Source organism: Gymnoscopelus braueri (assembly GCF_963280865.1).
Source record: "Gymnoscopelus braueri genome assembly, chromosome: 5".
NCBI classification, from domain to species: Eukaryota; Metazoa; Chordata; class Actinopteri; order Myctophiformes; family Myctophidae; genus Gymnoscopelus; species Gymnoscopelus braueri.
The window spans coordinates 152,034-171,507 of NC_137606.1; positions in this window are offsets into that span (position 1 = coordinate 152,034).

A 19,474-nucleotide genomic window follows, 5' to 3' on the forward strand; every position below is an offset into this window, starting at 1 on the left:
CCTTGCAAGAGGCGGGCTACGAGTGCCTATCGATCAGGGAAAAGCAGCGGGATCCACGGCCCTTGCGGGCGGCATGGTTCCCGTGAGTGGCCACCGTGGCCGACGGCGGGCCCTGCATTCGGGCAGGCCTGCCGTCCGTGGTCCCAGCGTCCGCACGCTGGTCCTTATATCCGGTCTGGGAAAAGTTGGCGATACTCCCGGGAGAGAATTTCAAAGGAGGGGGCCAGGGCAGAGCCCAGATCCTCGTGGGCTCCACCAGGACCTCCAGGGCGACCGTCCGCCCGGCCGTGCCCGAGCGGAGGCCTCTCTCTTCCCATAAGCCCGCTGGCAAGAGGCCTCCGATTTCATGGTTCTCTCCCCCCTCGCGGGGAGGGGGGAGAGGGACCCACGGCCACCACCACCCGGGCGCCCCGCTCGGGCACCCGGGCCGCCCCGAGACGGAGCCTCGCCCCGGGCTTCGGGACGGCCGAGCTCCATAGGTACATTCTGGAACAAGTCGGCGCCTCGCCAGGGAGACTTTTTCACAGGAGGGTGGCAGGGACGAGCCAGGCGCCTCCTGGGCCACTGGGAGGGGACAGGGAGGTACGACGCGGAGATCCAGGACAAGGGACCCCTCGCGGCCCCGACACAAGTTGAGATTTTCGGCCGGGGGTCCTCCAGGGGGTCCCTGGGGACCTCTGGAGCCCATGCAGACACTTAGAAACATTTTCGTTTTTTTTTTTTTTGGGAGAACCAGGATTTTGGGCGGTCCGTGTCGCCGTCTCGGCCCCAGGCAGGTGCCTCCGTGCTGGGCATAACTACCCGATGGCACGGGTCGGCCTTTCAGGCACCTCCAGGAAAATTCCTTGAGGCAGGAAGGCAGGGGCCCACCTCCTCCAGGGGCTCCTGGACTTAGAAACATTTTCGATTTTTTTTTGAGAACCAGGATTTTGGGCGCTCCGTGGCCCATCGCTGCCCCAGGACGAGGCCTCTTCCTGGGCATGGTCCCTACCTACGAGATGGCACCAGTCGGCCCTTCTCTCTGGCTCTCCCTTCCACACAGGCCAGGGGCCAGGGAGCCCAGTCCCTCACAACACAGTGCCGGGTGCACACTCGCCCGCTCTACCCGCCCCGGGAGCCACCGTCCCTGGGTAGGAGGTGGTCCATGGACCCCCGATGGGGACCAGGGACCGGGGACGGCGCCGCCTTGTGGACGCCGGCGGTATTGCGCCCCAAGACAACAGCCTTTTACAGGCTTGTGGATCTGCTCTTTTTTCAGCCGTTTTGAGCCCAGATTCCGGCTGTCGGACCCGCGGGGCGTCGGAACAGCGCCACGCAACCTGAAACAACACCCTTTTCACACTCACTGCAACTTCACACTTTACTTCAAAGTAAGCTACTTAATGTTTTTAAAAGTAAACCTGGTGTCTGTCAATCTCTGCTAGTTTGTTGTAACACTTGTCAAAATAAAGCAGATAATTCACATTAGAAAGAAAGCCTGTGGATATGACACTAAAATACACCAAGGAATTCACACTGGAGCAAAACCCAAAACAGTGTGTTTGTTACTTCACTTGCATGTTCAGCCTTAAAACACAGTTGATATACTGTATTCAGTGTACATTCATTGTTGATAGTCTATGCATATATTCATATAGTCATTTATATACTGATAAGACTGCAATGTTACAGTGTTAAGCTATGTGTATTGTAGCTGTGTTTATAATATCACACTGGATTGTACTTTATTATTGTACATATTGTAAGTATTTGGACATACAGCGTAACACTTTTTTTCTAATAAACATTCAAAGTTAAGAGGTGGTTTGTGATGTGTGATTTATAGGAGTACTGTGTGGTGATATGGTATTGTGTGGTAATTTCAGCAATAACATGAATAACCCATGGGGTGGCAATAACACACAGGTCACATACACATTCTGACAGATAAACTAAGATGCTGTGATGTACGATCACATCATTTTCAATAGTGAGCAGTTGTTTTTCCACCTAAACTAGTTCTGCCTGGTTCTATTTTTCTGAAGGAATGTGCAGCAATCATTTGCAATTTGGTTGACAGTGAACTATTTAAGTACTGTGTTTATGTTAATCATAGTAATCATATTATATTCAAAGTCAGTTGATAATGAAAACAGCACAACATGCATTGTTGATGCATAGTCTATGCTCATATTCATTGTAGATATAAAGTCATTTACATACTAATCGTTGATAGACTTGTATGCTTAAAAAAATATCAGACCTTTTTGACCCTTTAGATGGGTACTGTGGTCATTTCAGTCAAAAACATGAAATATCATTTGGAAGCCATAACAAACTTTGTAATCTTAGAGAATATACAATGTTTCACAGATCAACTAAAATGCTGTAATGTGCAACCACATATTTTCAACACAGTATAGTGAACAGTTTCTTCACCGCCTGGATCTACCTGGGTTCTGTTCTGAAGGAATTTGGAGCAATCATTTGCAAATGAGCTTTCTATATAGTGACTGAACTGGTCAATATGTCGCAATGACAAATATGACAAATAGATACTCCCAGTCACACACAGGGACATAAGAGCTGTTTGTTGTCTCCGCCAGGCCGAAAGACATGGCGAGAGTATGTTTTACCCCCTGTCCGTCCGTCCGTGTGTCCGTCCGTCCGTGTGTCATTCTGTCTGTCTGTGTGTGTACAGCTAATCTCCGGCACGGTTGGCTTGATCACAGCGAAACTGTGCACACACACTCCCTGGATGCCAATTCAGAACCTCTGCCCCAAATTTGTCACATGGGCCTGTTATAGCGCCACCAGGAGGCCGCTTTTTGCAAAACAACATTTTGACAATAGGATTTTGTCCAAACATCACGCAAATCGCTACACAGTATCTCTATAGTCATTAAACGAAATGGGTCTTTCAGTTTTTTCATATTCCATCCTGATTGGCAAAAATGGCTTCCAAAGTTTGCAGGAGTGCTCTGTTTTGAACACATCATGAACACAGCATGCAATTTCTGTGAAATTTTGTGAAATGCCACTGGAACATTTTTAAATCAGCCTCATGGTGGCGCTATAACAGGCCGATTCGTGTTTTTACCTATTACTGCACTGATCTGTGTAAAACTTTGTATGTGCACTCCCTAGAGGCCAAGGAAAAACCTTTGCCCTGCATTTTTCACATCTGCCTTTTATAGCGCCACCAGGAGGCCGACTTATGTAAAACATAACACAAACATAACATTTTTTTATATTACTCCTTCACATTTTATCCAAATTTCACGCAAACCGGTACACATGATCTCTATAGTAAAGTGATCAAGACGGATTGTTTGATTTTTCATATTCCATCCTGATTGGCTAAGATTGCGGTCAAACTTTGCACGCACATTCACACTTGTTGAGGAACAAATGCCACCCTTTTTAACATTGGCCTGTTATAGCGCCACCAGCAGGTCTAATTTTGCAAAACACATTTCTGGAACACATCAGCTTTCAATTCCAGAGCCACAAACCAACAGTCACTGAACATGTTTCACTGCCACACCGGACCCCAACATGACAGCAACAGAGCCACTGTACATCTTGAACCACATCAGCACATGACACGAACAGCATACAACAAAAACATCATACAACATAAACTGCAGCAGCATCCAGCAAAGGAAAAGGAAAAATTAGGTATGTCACAATTATATAATGACCTGATCGCAAGTATTTCAGATAATCGCAATACTTTTTCGGAAGTCTTGTTGAAGCAGCAAGACTAAAATATTCCTAGTGCACAGACTGGAACTCATACTGGGTGCAGGAATACATAATTCATATTTGAATGAATGTTAATAAGCATGGTCCTAATTCCAGCTAAGCATCACAAAGCTACGTTATAATTGTCCCTCCTGTCAGTGGAGTCATTAATTCACACAGATAGTGTGTCTTTATCACAATATGCCCACATATGGATTACTGGTGTCATAGTACTGACACAATTCAGATCATAGATGTTGCTAAAATAGCCATTCAGGTTGAGTAAAGTAGCTATTCCATATAATGTTGTCATCACGCAATGATATCACACAGGGGCGTAGCACCAAATTCTTTTTTTTTTCCCCGGGGGAGGGGGGGGGGCCCTATTAACTCAGTCCCACTTACACCCCCCCTGTGACGCCCCTGAAAACATCATTATTACATCAGATGTAATTGTCCTTTTAAATTTTGTTATTTTAAAATGTTATTTTCCAACACAACACCAGTCAGGAACTTTTGGAAACATATTACCCTACCTTCTAACAACCTCTTCTGTAAATTAGTTGCACTGATTCACAAAGTGGTGCTGGTGTGTGAAATGTTTAACTGGACAGTACATCTGAAAGGAGCACATAGGCTTTCCTACCCAACTGCTGTGGTGGTCGGACACAAGCTCTACTCTTTTGAAGGATACAGTAACAAGAACAACAGGGATCAGATTGAAGTCCACATCTTCAACACAGTGTCTCTACGCTGGAGGAAGTTGCCCCCATGGACAAATGGAAGAGGAGAACATCACCTTGAGGTTCCCTGCGTGCACGGGGGCCACACAGCTGTTCTGGTAGAAGATATTGCATACATCTGGGGGGGATATCCTTACTGTAACGTGCTTTATTCATTTGATGTTGACAACCACAGATGGTCCAAACACAATATTTTTGGTACTGTTCCGGAGGACAGGTGCCACCACTCAGCCTGTGTCTTGAGGAAGGTCATGTATGTCTTTGGAGGAGACACCCAGATGACTGGATGCACTAATGACATCTACAAGTTGGACACCACCACAATGGTCTGGTCTTTAATTAACACCAGAGGCACACCACCACCTGCTTCATCAAGTAACTCTGCCACCATCATCGGGACAAGGATGTTTGTATTTGGGGGCTGGGGGAACCAGGGTGGCCAGTATAACATCATCAGAGTGTTTGACACAGAGACCAACAGCTGGTTGACCACGCCCTCTGCACAGCTTATTCTAGAGGGTCATGGTCATTCAGCCTTTGCCTACAATGGAGAGCTGTACATATTTGGTGGCTTCAAATGGAACCAGTACTTCAATGATCTGTGGAAAATCAATCCACAGACCTTCTCATGGAAGAAGGTTGAGCCCAAAGGGAAAGCCCTGTGTGGTCATGTATCTTGGATGGGTTGTTGCATGGTGGGAGAACGTATCATCCTCTTTGGAGGATACCACACACCTGAGCTGTATATCTTAGATTTAAGTCCTAATCTGAAGATGTTATGCAAGCTAGCAGTTATTCAGTACGGTGTGGAGCAGTCTGAACTCCCACATGACATCAGATGGGAACTGGCTGTCATGACTGCCAACAACAACTGTAAACATAACACCCCTATAAAAAGACAAAATAACTGTGATCCCACTATAAAAATAAAAAAAATACAAAAATAACTGCAGGTGGCAACGGGGTCCAAGCATAATAGATTATGAAGAGAAAGATGATGGCTCTCAGGATAAAATCTAGACGAAGAAAAAACATTTGAAAATAAGTGGATAAGTGGTTGAAGATGTATGGATGGATGGGTGGATGGATGGATTGATTCACCACATTAAGAACAATCTGGGAACCTATTCGGTAAAAAAAGGAATACGAGATCTTTTATTTTTAATTTCTCTTGAGAGATTACGTGAGAGAGAGAAATCCGCAAAGAAAAAAGTCACGCACAATATCCTTGCACACTGAGTCCGATGCGTATTAATTATATTTGTTTCAATGTTTTCGCAAAACAATCTTATTTTTTTGTCATCAAGAAGTGAAGATGATTTTTTGGTCCTGTCACTTGTGAAAAAAAGAAAAAGGAAAATAGAATCTTTGGGTTGACATTCTGTAAACAGGAAGGAGAGTTTCATACGTTGTTCAAGAAGCTGGATGGTTTTACATTTTCTTTTAGGATGTCAGTGGCCCAGTTTGATGCTTTGCTAGCAACACTGGAGCCACATATTGAAAAGAAGACCACCACACGTAAATGAAGTCAACGAACACAACACCAGAGGCAGCTCCAAGGATCATGTTCAACCCAGATTTGGCACTACAAAGGGAATTAACTCATTCTCATGCTATGCAACAAAACTGTGTAATGCCCTACCAAAACGAGTAAAGGAGTGTACAACCCGACTCACTTTCAAAACTGACCTAAAAAAACACCTTCAGGGGGCTGCAATTCCAAACTGGCCCCTGTCATTGTCTTAACCTAACAACCCCCCCCCCCCCCCCCGAGTGACCATCAGTTTGTATTGAGAGAGAGAGCATGAGGACCCGTATGAATGCAGACACACACACAAACAGGCTGGTGAGGCAGACACACAAACAGCCACGGATGTGTTACGGGTCCCAGGGCTGCTGGGTACCACAGTGACAAAACTGCTCCTGAATTAAACAGGAAAAGACACGGAACAATGAAAAGACTTGACTTGATGTTTCTCTTTCCAGAATGTAACTGAAGAAAACCGGAAGGGGTGCTCCCTTATATTGGGTCCCCAGAGAAACTGGGCTAAAAACAAACGTTCCGTCTAAGAACAAACGTTCCGTCCTCACTGCTTCACGGATGTTTAACATGAAATGTAAACAGTAGTACAAACGAAATTGTAGAACATAATTATCAGACTTTAAAATACATATAAATGGGGTCACACTCTCTTGGGGGGGCCACACTCTTCCCAACAACAAAAGTGGCTCCTGACACTTTCTTAAAATAAACAATTTCTTTCAAAGAAAACTTTCAACATCCTTTTAAGGAAATCAAAATACAAAGTACAAAACCTTCACACCATAGAGTGTATGTTCCTGAGAACTGACTGTGTATGTCGTGATCTTTCAATAATCACGTATTGGGTAAGTATCATGTACTGGGTAGGTATATGGGAATTGGGGGAGAGAGGGTTGGATGAGAGGGGGCTGGAGAAGAGGGGCGTATTGGACTGAGGGTAAGTATGGTTGCGGGTAGAACAGGTGGGTGTACGGCATGAGGTAAGTATCAACAACATTGACTGAGGGGTGGGACTGGTATGTGGGGTGGCCAAGGGATGAATAGGTGAGCATACGGCCTGGACGTCTTTCCCTTTCAGACCGTCTCAGTGGGGTAGGGGAGTTTGTATCAGAGTCTTGGGCATCTTGAAGCAGCTCCTGCTCCTCGTCAGACTGAGGTACATTGCAGACTGTCTGAACATCATCCTCCTCTGATTCAGTTTGATGAGGCCTGACCTGTTCCTCTTCAAACTGTATTTCCGTCTCCATTGACTCTGAGACTGTTTCAGGCAAGGTTCTGATCTCCACTTGTCTCTGACCGTTATCATTTTCTCGGACTGGTTTGGGCAACACTGGTTCATGTTGGACTCTGACCTCTTTCCTAGAGGTCTGAATAGTCTTTCTTTTGGATGAGGACCGTGTTTCCAGTGCTGGCGTTTGTTCTCTCTGGGACACGTTTGGCTCAGACCATCTTTCTGGTATCCTCAACCAGTAACTTTCTTCTGACTCATCTTCCGAGTCAGATGTTTCAGCACTTATAGCTTGGTCTCTCACATCATTTATTTTTGTCTGATGGGGTCTTTGGCTTTGTGGTGGCCTAGAGGTTTGCTTGGTTGGCTGTGGTGGGAATTCTACTGGTAGGTCATTGACAAGCAAGAGCAGGTTTCTGTGCAGGGTTCTGGTTTTCTCTTTGTTACCGCTTTCTGGGTGGAGGACATATACTGGATTATCTGAAATCTGTTCTTTCACCACCAGTAGTTACGCAATTTGCCAGGCCCACCGCGCTCACCCAAATTCCTTACCAACACTCTGTCCCCTGGTTGTAAGACCACTCCTCTAGCCTTCCGGTCATAATAGGACTTGCCCTTTGCACTAGAAGACAGGCTGTTACTATTAGCAATACGGTATGCTTCAGTCATTCTTTTACGCCATTTCTCAGCATACTCTTTGTGTCTCACCGGATCCATCTCTTCTGACAGACCGAACACAAGGTCAACAGGGAGACGAGGGTGTCGACCATAGAGCAGGAAGTGAGGGGAATAACCGGTAGATTCATGTCGGGTGCAATTATAGGCATGGACAACCTGTGGGAGATGTTCTTTCCATCTTTCTTTTTCTTTGTCTGTCAATGTGCGTAGCATCTGTAACAAGGTGCGGTTGAACCGCTCAGCTGGATTTCCCTGGGGGTGGTAAGGGGATGTTCGGGAATGACCTACCCCTGAGAGTTGTCCAAGTGTTCTGAATAGTTCATTCTCGAACTCTCGTCCTTGGTCATGGTGTAGTTTGTTCGGAAAACCGAACCTTGGCACAAAGTCACTGTAAATCCGTTCTGCGGCCGTCCGGCCTTATTTATTTTTGGTTGGGTAGGCCTGTGCGAACCTTGTGAAATGGTCGATCACGACCAAAATGTACTCATAGCCCCCTTTGCTCTTTTCGAGATGCAGGTAATCGATGCAGACCAGTTCTAGAGGTGAGTTGGATTTCAGGCTGCTCATGGGGGCGCGCACATGGATTGTGGGCTTTTTCTGTGCAATACAACAACATTTCTTGGTCACATAATCCTCTATACATCTTTTCATATAGGGCCAGTAGAACCTTTCTCTGGCTAGGTGTAGTACTCTCTCCGTACCCACATGCCCCATGTTATCGTGAAGGTGACTCAATACCAGGGACTGGTATTTGGAAGGAAGGACTAACTGTTTTCTCCCTGGTGTCCGTCGGTACAGGACTCCGTTATCTAGGTGCAGCCGGTTCCACTCGTGGAGAAGCTTGCGAGCAGATCCCTTCACTGCCCTTCTAGCCTCCTCTGAGACTCTATCATTCAACTCTTTGAGCCTTAAGATCTCTCCAATTGTGGGGTCTTCTCTCTGGGCTTGACTCAACTCATCATGGCTGATTTCATTTAGGGGTGTACGAGGCTGTGGGATCACATCACCGGAGGAGACAAGGAGAGCAGCCACCCAGGCAACATCTTTTCTCTGAGCTACTTGACTTCCCTCCCAAGATGCGTTCACCACCTCCTGTGACAACTCCTCTGTACACCCTGACATGTAGCCATCAATATCAAGAGGGATTCGGGACAGGGTATCCGCATCAATGTTAGCTTTCCCAGGCCTGTATCTGATGTTAAAGCAGAAGTCTGACAATTCTCCCACCCAGCGGTGACCAACTGCATTAAGTTTGCATGTGTTCATGACATACGTGAGTGGGTTGTTGTCAGTGAATATGGTGAAGTGTGGAGCGTAAAAGAGATAGTCACTAAACTTCTCACACACTGCCCACTTTAGCGCAAGAAACTCTAACTTGCCGCTGTGTAAATGATAGTTCCTCTCTGCAGCCGTTAGGGTTCGTGACCCGTATCCAATTACACGCAGCTTTCCGTTCTGCTGCTGGTAGAGAACGGCTCCGAGACCTTGTTCTGAGGCATCAGTATGAAGGACGAAAGGCAGTTCAAAATCTGGATACGCCAGGATGGGGGGGTGAGTTAACATGTCCACAAGTTCCTCAAGTACACTTTGGTGCATAGCAGTCCACTCTATAGGCGCTCTCGATGACAGCTGTGGTCCCTTTGTTTTACTCTGACGGGGTTGGGCTTGCGTTGTTAGGAATCTATTCTGGAGTAACTCATACAGTGGCTTCGCTATCTTTGAGAAGTTTTGTATGTACGAACGGTAGTAACTTAAGAAACCAAGAATCCTTCTCAGGTCACCTACAGTGTGTGGGGTCTTGGTTTTCAAGGCCATTACGGCCTCTAGGTCTTTGGGGTCGACTCGAACACCCTCAGCAGACACCAGACGCCCTACATAACGAACTTCTCCCTTGAACAGTTCGCACTTCTCCGGCCGGAGTTTCACTCCCCGACACTGTAAAGCTTGGAGGACCTTGCGAACCACCTCCAGATGGTCTTCAAAAGATCCTGAGTAGCACAGTATGTCATCGAGATATGGTATGCAACACTCATCCCTCAGAGAACACAGCATCTCCTCCATGCTTCTCTGAAAGGCTGCCGGTGCATTAGACAGACCAAACGGAATCCTTATCCACTCATAGAGCCCCCAGGGTGTGATGAAGGCAGTAAGATGGCGTGAACCTTCAGCCACAAAACCCTGGTGGTACGCTTTACCCTGGTCAAGGATGCTAAACCAAGAGTACCCCCCCAAGGTGTCTAGCAGGTCCCGTATGCGAGGCAGCGGGTGTCTGTCTGGGATTGTTTTCTGATTTAGGAGACGGTAGTCTATACAGAGACGTAGCGTGCCGTCCTTCTTCCGCACACACACGACAGGGGCAGAGTAGGAGGACTTAGATCTAACTATCCATCCCTTCACCAGGAGGTCCTGGATATACTCTTTAACCTCTTTAAACAGCGGTTTTGGAATGGACGTGTACGTCCTCTGCACTGGAATGTCATCTTTTAAGTTAATCACCATTTGCAGACTAGGGTTACATCCGATGTCATCCACATTCCTTGCAAAAGCCTTTGACTCCTCATACAACATTCTCTCAGCCATCTCTTGGTGTTCTTCCTTTAGATGACTGAGGCTCACGGGTGGATGCCACAGGGATGGAGCTGGTTCCACAGGTGCAGCGGTGACCTCATTGACGGTTACTGTGGCTGTCAATTCGTTGGGAGGATTAGCATCCAACACTCTTTCAATCTGCTGCAAGGTGCCCAAGGCTGTCTTTCGTGGTAGGGTGACATTATGCTTAGTGTTGTTGCCGACAGCAATCACGACATACGGTTTTTCAGGGTTGCGTATCTCCAACAGGCCTGCCCCTACATCCAGCTGCTCTAGTGGCTGGCTGCCCTCCTCTGCCTCAAACAACACCCAACGGTCAGAAGAGTCTATGGTTTGCGGAACCCGGCACCTCACCCAGGCTACTTGACCAGCGGGAACGACCATGTCATTTACACCTGTTCTTAGGCGACCTTGTTGCACACTCTTCCTTGCTGTCTGAATAAAGTTCACAATCGCTTCTGCTTCCTCACTAGGAACAGAGATGGCATTATGAAGCAATTTCGTCAGAGTAGGCATCAATCTTTCTGGTTGTTCTTCAATGAGCTGCTCTAAGACATTAAAGCCAATCAGTGGTTTCTCCATGGCCAGCCTACTGATAAGGAATGGGACACTGATGGACAGATTGGGGTCCTCATTCCCTGGTAGATTGATCTTGATGGCTACCCAGCCCTCGAAAGGGATAAGATCTCCAGTAACTGCATACACCTTTAGCTCTTCCATCTCCTCAACAATCTCAGAGATGGGTCGCATGTGAACATCGGGCAAATGGCTGTCTTTCCAGGCACGGCTCATCAAACTGACCTGTGCCCCTGTGTCGAGTAACGCGGTCACTGCCAAGCCATTTAGTTTGCATTGTATTAGGGCTTTCCTTCCTATCAAGTTGGCAACAGCTCCACGCCTAGTGCATGGCGGCTCAAGACTAGCCACTCCGAGGACAGTGTGGGAGGGAGGGTCGGGTTTTCTGCCCTCATGTTTGGCCTTCACTCTCACCCTTCCAGAGTGCCCAGTTTGGGGCTCTTTCTCAGATCCGATCACTCGCTGCCCCGCTGCAGTGACCGGTTCAAGTTTCCCTGGTTCTTTTGTTTCTTTAAACAGCCCACAGCCCTGTGGCCTTCCTCCCCACAAGAGAAACAATGATTACAGTCTGACCGGTTTTGCTCTACACATTTTGAACAACCGTAAGGCCTCTCGCTCTTGCTTCTCTCCTTATTTTGAGAATACTGATTCCCCTGGTCTGAGGCTTGTGGCTGTCTTTGCCGTTGCATTGACTCAATCATGTTTGTGAGCTCATCTACTTTGGCTGCAAGCTCCTTAATTTGGTCTGGCTTTGTTTTGACTGATGTGCTCTCTTGCTTGGTGCTAGGTTCTTGGCCGGTATTGAGCTCAAGCTGTGCACTATGCGCATTTGTGGTCGGCCGACGGGAAGAAGAGCCTATCCTCTTCTGTCTCTCACTTTCCTCACTAGTGATCTTCATTACATGACGGAGTATTGTGTCATCACCTACATCACTCTTTGACAGGAGAGGTTTTAGTTCTCTGCGTATGTCACCGTGTTTGTAACCTATCCCCTGGTAGACTGTGTGTAGGAAGACATCTTGAACAGTAGCTGCACTGTACTGTATGCCTGCATCTGACAGTTTGGATGTGAATAGGATGCGCTGTTTCAACCCTATCACACGGTAGAGGAACTGTTGTGGTGTCTCGTTCTCATCTTGTTTGGCACACATTAGTTCTTGGAATAACTCTGTGCTGTTTTTCTCTCTTAGGTGGGCCTGGAGGAACCCCTTGAGTTCAATTACAGTGAGGTCATCTTTATTAATTAGCATATCTTTAAACGTTCCAGGTTTTATCATTCGGAGCACACCACGGACAATTTCTGTGTCAGAGAAGCCTTCTCTGTCCCCTTCCTCTATCTGCTTACAGACATTATTGTAACTGATGTCGGATGATTGGTCTCCAATCTGACCCCCTTGTACTTTGAACTCCCTCCTCTGGAGGTAAGCCAGTTCTCTTAAGGAGATCATCCCCTCACGGACAGGCTGGACAACATACGGACTTGGACTATGAAACGGACTAGTCTGTGGGGGTAAGGGCGGGGAGTATGGAGGCTGTACTGTAGGTAGCATAATGCTTTGTCTAAGCCTCTTGCCAAGCTCTTCATAGCTAGTGAGCATATCCATTAAATCCATATTTCAATAACAGAGAGGATCGAGTTGTTATACATGATAATTTTATTGAATGGAACATTGAAGGCAATTATTCAATAAACATTATAAACATTTTGGCGATTAGACTCCGTTAACATTTATCGTACGTATGCAACGTACATATGTATAGGATATGCTTAATAGGGAGAACCCCCCCCTGTACATGAGTATGAAATATGATTAAGGGGAGAATTCCGGGAGTCTAGACGCTGGTGGTGGCAGTGCGGAGACGAGACCCTCCTTCCTTCTTAACTCTAGGCGCTAGAGACAAGGTGGAGTTCGGGGATGGAGGTGGGTTGCTTGCTGCATGCTGGAAAGAGAATGACCAGTGTGAGAGGCAGTGATATTTAAAGGCGGAGTCCAACCGCCTGATTGGCTGACTGCAGGTTGGCAGATTGGCTGCAGAGCATATGAACAACTCTAGATCTCCTTTATTGAATTTGCGCTGTGAGCTACATTTCAATAACAGAGAGGATCGAGTTGTTATACATGATAATTTTATTGAATGGAACATTGAAGGCAATTATTCAATAAACATTATAAACATTTTGGCGATTAGACTCCGTTAACATTTATCGTACATATGCAACGTACATATGTATAGGATATGCTTAATAGGGAGAACCCCCCAAAACAACTTACCGTGGCAGGTGAGACCTGAATGAAACAGAATAACCTGTTGATTCCTGACCTTCGGGAGTCCTAGGCGATGTCCGCTGCTGTGCGGTGCCCCACCGCGACTAGGATCAGGGACGGCTCATGATGAAGAACTGCATATGTTCTTGAGCCGTGATTGAGTGTTAAGCAGGGAGTGACACCAGATTTTGAGACGGCAAGAAAGGCTAGAGGCCTTCAAGGCGTCTTAATGACGTGAGAAACCACCACCACCAGCTATATATCGCTGACGATGGAAACCGTCAGTGGTTCTTAAGCATGTTAAGGCGTTTAAGCAGATGAACTGATTTTAGCATGTTAAAGTGTTTTAGCTGATAACAGAAACAGGATAAATAACGAGGCAATGGCAGGGACAGAAGAACACCAATTCATGGGGAGGAGAGGTGAAGTTATTTACAACGCTGAAGTATTCCTATTGAGAAGGGACGGCCAGAATTCACTGAAGATATGGGATAATCCGCTATAGTGATACATGACTATCTATGTGTTCGACAGGCCTGATGAATGCAGAAACCTGTTGATTCCTGAACTTCAGGAGTCCTAGACGGTGTCCTAAAGCGATGTCCACTGCTGTGCCGCATCGCGAGTAGGAGCGAAAAAGGACATTCTATTCCTATCCTATTTAAATAAATCTGATGAATAAATACGGTTGTGTGAAAAATCTATGTGTAACAGCATCTTGCTGTGGACCTCGGCATTTCATTATTTAACTATACTAAAATAATGCAGCATGCATCTTAAAAAGAGGTCATCCTACAATTAATGAGAATGAAGTCTACTACCAAGTGTAACAGCAGCGTGCTGCAGACCTTTCCTATCCACACAGATAAGAGGGATGCAGCATGCGTCCGTATATAATCCGCTATAGTGATACGTGTAGCTTAGCGATTAAGTTGGAGCAATTCCTGACGCCAACTGGCAGAAGCCCATCAGGGGTGGTTGCTTGGTCGCTGAAAGGAGAATGAGAGGTTAGAAGCAGTGATATTCTAAAACATGTAGCTTGATGTTAAAGTAGTCATTCCTGAGATGCTTGCTGACTGAGAAATGACAGGTTAGATGCAGTGATATTTGAGGATTTGCAGTGGAAGTGGAAAGTACTTGCATTACACAGATCGTCAACATGGCTCGTCTGTCTCGGGATTAGCGAGTCCTTAGCGCCACTGACACTTAAACGTACTTATCCGTTGACATGACCTTTAACCAGCAATACATGCATATAAGTATTTTTAACACATCCTACTATAATTCTACAAAGCTCTGTAGAGCGAGGTGAGGCCAAGTTCGGACCTGCCCTGATCTCCTCAGTGGCTGGAGCAATTGATTTGAAGTTGAACGCAGCCATTGACCATTACCATGAGCGTGGAACTGCGAAGCCCGTTTTTCGATTCCACCAATTCTCGGCTGATTAGAGTTTGTGTGAAATATGATGCCATGGATACGGGGCTGCCCAGCTATGGGACGAACTGCCTCCCGGGTTGCCAGATCGTGTGCGCATATCCCTCCACGGATGTGTCGACCGGGTGTGGACTAGTTTATCATAATTCTAACAGCACTATAATTTCCTTCCATTTGATAAAATGAAACCCAGTCACTGACTGCAGATAGGAAGCAGAGCCCAATTGGTTAGGGGTGCTCGGTCAGCTTTGTGAATGGAACGTTTTTTTAACAGCGTGGCAACGGGAGTGACGTAGATGATGCGAGGTGCTACAAGCATGAAGCGTCAGATCTTCTTTATTGAATTTGCACTTGGAGTGATACAATGCAACATTTATTAAATAAAATGTACAGGTTATGGCGATTAGACTCCATTTGCATTTTAATAGAGTAGAATAAGAATAGGAGAGAAAGCCCCAAAACAAGGAGAGTTAGGTTTAAGGGGAAAACACCGTGAAGACAGAAACGAACAGCGAGTGATGGGCTAGAGAAGCCCAGACATGAGATGACACTTAGCGAGGAAATGAGCGTGGCCGGAGCCCGCAACGGCAGAAGCCAGGGAAAATTTAGCCAGCAATGGAAGGCTAAGGAGATGCGTGGCCACCGCGGCCTTTAGAACGACAAGAGAGTCAGTGCGAGCCGGCAAGAAGTCAGCGCGGTTAGCTGTTTTCTTCTTTCAGCTCGATTGGCAGTTTGCTTGAGAAGTCAGCGCGGTTAGCTGTTTTCTTCTCTCAGAAGTCAGCGCGATTAGCTGTTTTCTTCTCTTAGCTCGATTGCCTGTTTGCTTGAGAAGTCAGCGCGGTTAGCTGTTTTCTTCTCTCGCAGTCAGCGCAATTGGCTGCCGGCACAGCGGCCGTTTGCAAGTCAATTGAAGTCAGCGCGATTAGCTGTTTTCTTCTCTTGAAGTCAGACGTTTGACTGCTTGCACATGAAGCCGTGTTGGCAGCATGACGCCGCGGTTGGCGATTTGAAATTAGAGGTGAAAGAGAAATTAGAGGGCCATCGCGGCTCATAGACTGACCCATTTTGTCAGGTGAAATTTAGCCAGTACTGGAAGGCTAAAGCTACTAGAAATAGCATAGACTGCTTTTACGCCAAATACAATGTAGTCGCCAAGGAGGCTTAAGTTACTAGAAATAGCATAGACCCTTTGAGTCAGGAGAAATTTAGCCAGCAATGGCCATGTAGTAATGAAATGAGAAAATGGATAAAGAAAAGGCCTGCTAGGCCAGCAGAAACGGCAACTTGAGCATTAACATTGTGATGATGGCAGCAATTTAGTACGGCAACTTTAGCATTAACGTGATGAAAATAGCATTAGCTATATTAGCCAGTAGTCGGCCGTGTTAGCAGGCTCATAACTAACCTTGATTTAGCAGTGGTTGAAGCATGAGCTGAAGCTGTAGTAGCAATGCAGTCGCAGTGTTAGCAGAATCATGACCGACTGCTTTAGGGATTTAGCAGACGTGAAAGCAGCAGGCTGAGTAAAAGTTGCGTTAGCTCATAGCAGCAGCAGATGAAATAGCATAGCTGTAATTCTTAGCAGACATGTTAACAGCAGATTGAGTGATGGTAGCATCAGCTGTAATGATAGCCGACCTGATAGCAGCAGGCTGAGTAAAATGTGCATTAGCTCATAGCAGCAGCTGTTGAAATAGCATGGTTGAAATGCTTAGCATACATGATAGCAGCAGATTGAGTATGAGTAGCATTAGCTGTAAAAAATTTATGATAGCAGTTTGAGTATGATTAGCTGAAGTTGCGATGCAGTTGGCAGCATTTAGCGGACTCATGACTGACCTTGAGTTTGCAGTAATAAAACGAAAAGAATTAGCTGACTGTAGTAGTAATAGCAAGCAATTTAGAGGCATGGACATGATAGCTCAATTTCCAGCACGCAGCGATGGTTTGCTCTCATCTATCCAACCTAAAGCTGAAATGCAGACAGCAGCATGAGCAGACCCATTACTAACCTCATGGTAGCACGGTTGAAGTAGTATAGTTGTAAAGTTTTGGACAGAATAGCAGCAGACTGATTAAGTGTAGCATTAGCTGAAGCTGTAATTGCAATGCGGTTTAGCAGAATTTGCCGGCTCATGACTGCAGCAGTTGACATTGCGTAGTTGACATGATTAACAGTAGCCTGAGTAAAGGTACCATTAGCAGTTATGTTAGCAGCAGTTTGAAAAGTTAGCATTAGCAGTGATCATTGCAGACATGAGTTAGCTGTAGCAGCAGGAGCAAGAGCAGTCAGCATTAGCTGAGTCATTATTGCATTCATGATAGCCTTACACACTGTTGAAAGCAGGGCTGGAATGAAGGCAGCCATTGCACCTGGAAGGTGTGTGGCCAGATTGTTGGATAAGGCTGAAGCACCAGCTGGTGATTGATGGAAAAAAAAAAAAAACCTAATCATGGAAGGAATGAGTTAAAAAGCGAAACATCAGATCTAAAGTAACCCTGAAAAATTATTGAGAAAAAGCTGATGAGCTGCCGCTTGTAGCTCTGTGTGTGTAAGCTGCAGAGCATGGAGAGCGCACGCTTTGTTTGTAAACTCTGTGTGTGAGCCACAGAGAGAGCATGTTTGCTTGCTGCATGCTGGAAAGAGAATGACCAGTGTGAGAGGCAGTGATATTTAAAGGCGGAGTCCAACCGCCTGATTGGCTGACTGCAGATTGACTGCAGGTTGGCAGATGAATTTGCGCTGTGAGCTACATTTGTGGCACCAGTAGGGTTACCAGTGCCTTCGGCTTGGGACATTTGGTTCATGGCATCGCCTGTGGTGGCGGCAGGGACAGTTTGGTGTGGTGTAGTGACACTGCCATCTGAACTGTGAGCAATATTTACTGTGTGAGTACCGGTCTCTGTGTTGTGTGATTTTAAACCACCTGTGTCATCTGATGAACAGTCATCACGGTTATGAATAATTTTAGCAATAGCATCATTCAAAATCAACAGTTCAGTCATACCATTATCTTCTAATTCAAGCAAGTGCTTACTATTCAGAAATGCACTTACATAGTCGAAACAGGCCTCGTGGTCTCCTTCGATCTGCTCAGATAGTTTCGGGTCAAGCCCTGGACCTAAGTTCTGGGCGAGTTGGAAGAGGTCTTCTGCTGACAAGGAGAGCAGTTTTTTTCGAATGTCCCACACAAGACGCTTTCTCTCACTGTCAGCCATGGCAGTAGCTCCTCTTTATGCTTCACGCCTAGTTATACAGTTCAACAGCGTCTTGATATGTCCTTCACCCTGGGTGTGACACAGTTTAACAACTCAGTTCCTGTTCTTCACACTGGGTGTTATACAGTTCAACAGCGTCTTATTGCCTGACTCTCTGACAACGGCTCTGCTCCAGCAGCCGATGCTCTGCCCCAGCTGATGACAACGACTCCAGCTGAGGACAATAACTCCAGCTGACGACAACGACTCCAGCTGGTGATGATAACTTCAGCTGACAGTGACGACTCCAGCTGGCGACGACGATTCCAGCTAACGGCTCCGCTTCCGCTGACAGCTCTGCTCTAGCTGACGGCTCTGCTCCAGCTGACGGTGACTTTGCTTCAGTCGCCAGCTCTCTGCTCTAGCTGACGACATTCTGCCTTTACCGACAACGCTCTGCTTTAACCGACAGCTCTGTGCCTTTAGCTGACAGCGCTCTGCTTCAGTCGACAGCTCTCTGCTCTAGCTGACGACTCTCTGCTGGCATCAGTCGGTTCCAGGTGTCATTTGGGAGATCAGCGACAGACCAGTAGGTGGCGCCGATCCCGGACTAGCCCCCAAGATTTGTTACGGGTCCCAGGGCTGCTGGGTACCACAGTGACAAAACTGCTCCTGAATTAAACAGGAAAAGACACGGAGCAATGAAAAGACTTGACTTGATGTTTCTCTTTCCAGAATGTAACTGAAGAAAACCGGAAGGGGTGCTCCCTTATATTGGGTCCCCAGAGAAACTGGGCTAAAAACAAACGTTCCGTCTAAGAACAAACGTTCCGTCCTCACTGCTTCACGGATGTTTAACATGAAATGTAAACAGTAGTACAAACGAAATTGTAGAACATAATTATCAGACTTTAAAATACATATAAATGGGGTCACACTCTCTTGGGGGGGCCACACTTGCGCGCAACTCTCTATTGTATATTAGGATGTATAAACATATTTTGAAAGTAGCAGATCTACAGGCTCACAATTCAATTCAATTCAATTCAAAGGGCTTTATTGGCATGAGAAAACATACGTTTACATTGCCAAAGCAGAAAGCACAATACAACAATACAGAAATACAATCAAAACAAAAAATATGTACATTTGAAAGTCAGAATCTTCAATAGATCAATTTCTATGTACCAAGATCACTGGGTGCAGGTATAGTGCAGGAATATACACAATGATTAGTCTTTATGGTGGTTGTGTTCCGTTTGATATCCTTCTCCTATCACAGCAACTCACAAATCTTGCTGCTGTGTTTGCACATTGTTGTACTTCGCCTAGCAGATATGGGAGTTTTTTGTCATTGGTCATGTTTTCAAAATCTCTGTGTGTGGTTGTAATCTGTGGGAAGTATGTGTCTCTGATGTCTTGGTACAATGGACAGACGGTTAGGAAATGTAGCTCGGTTTCCACTCCTCACAATGCGATGCATTGTGAGCTT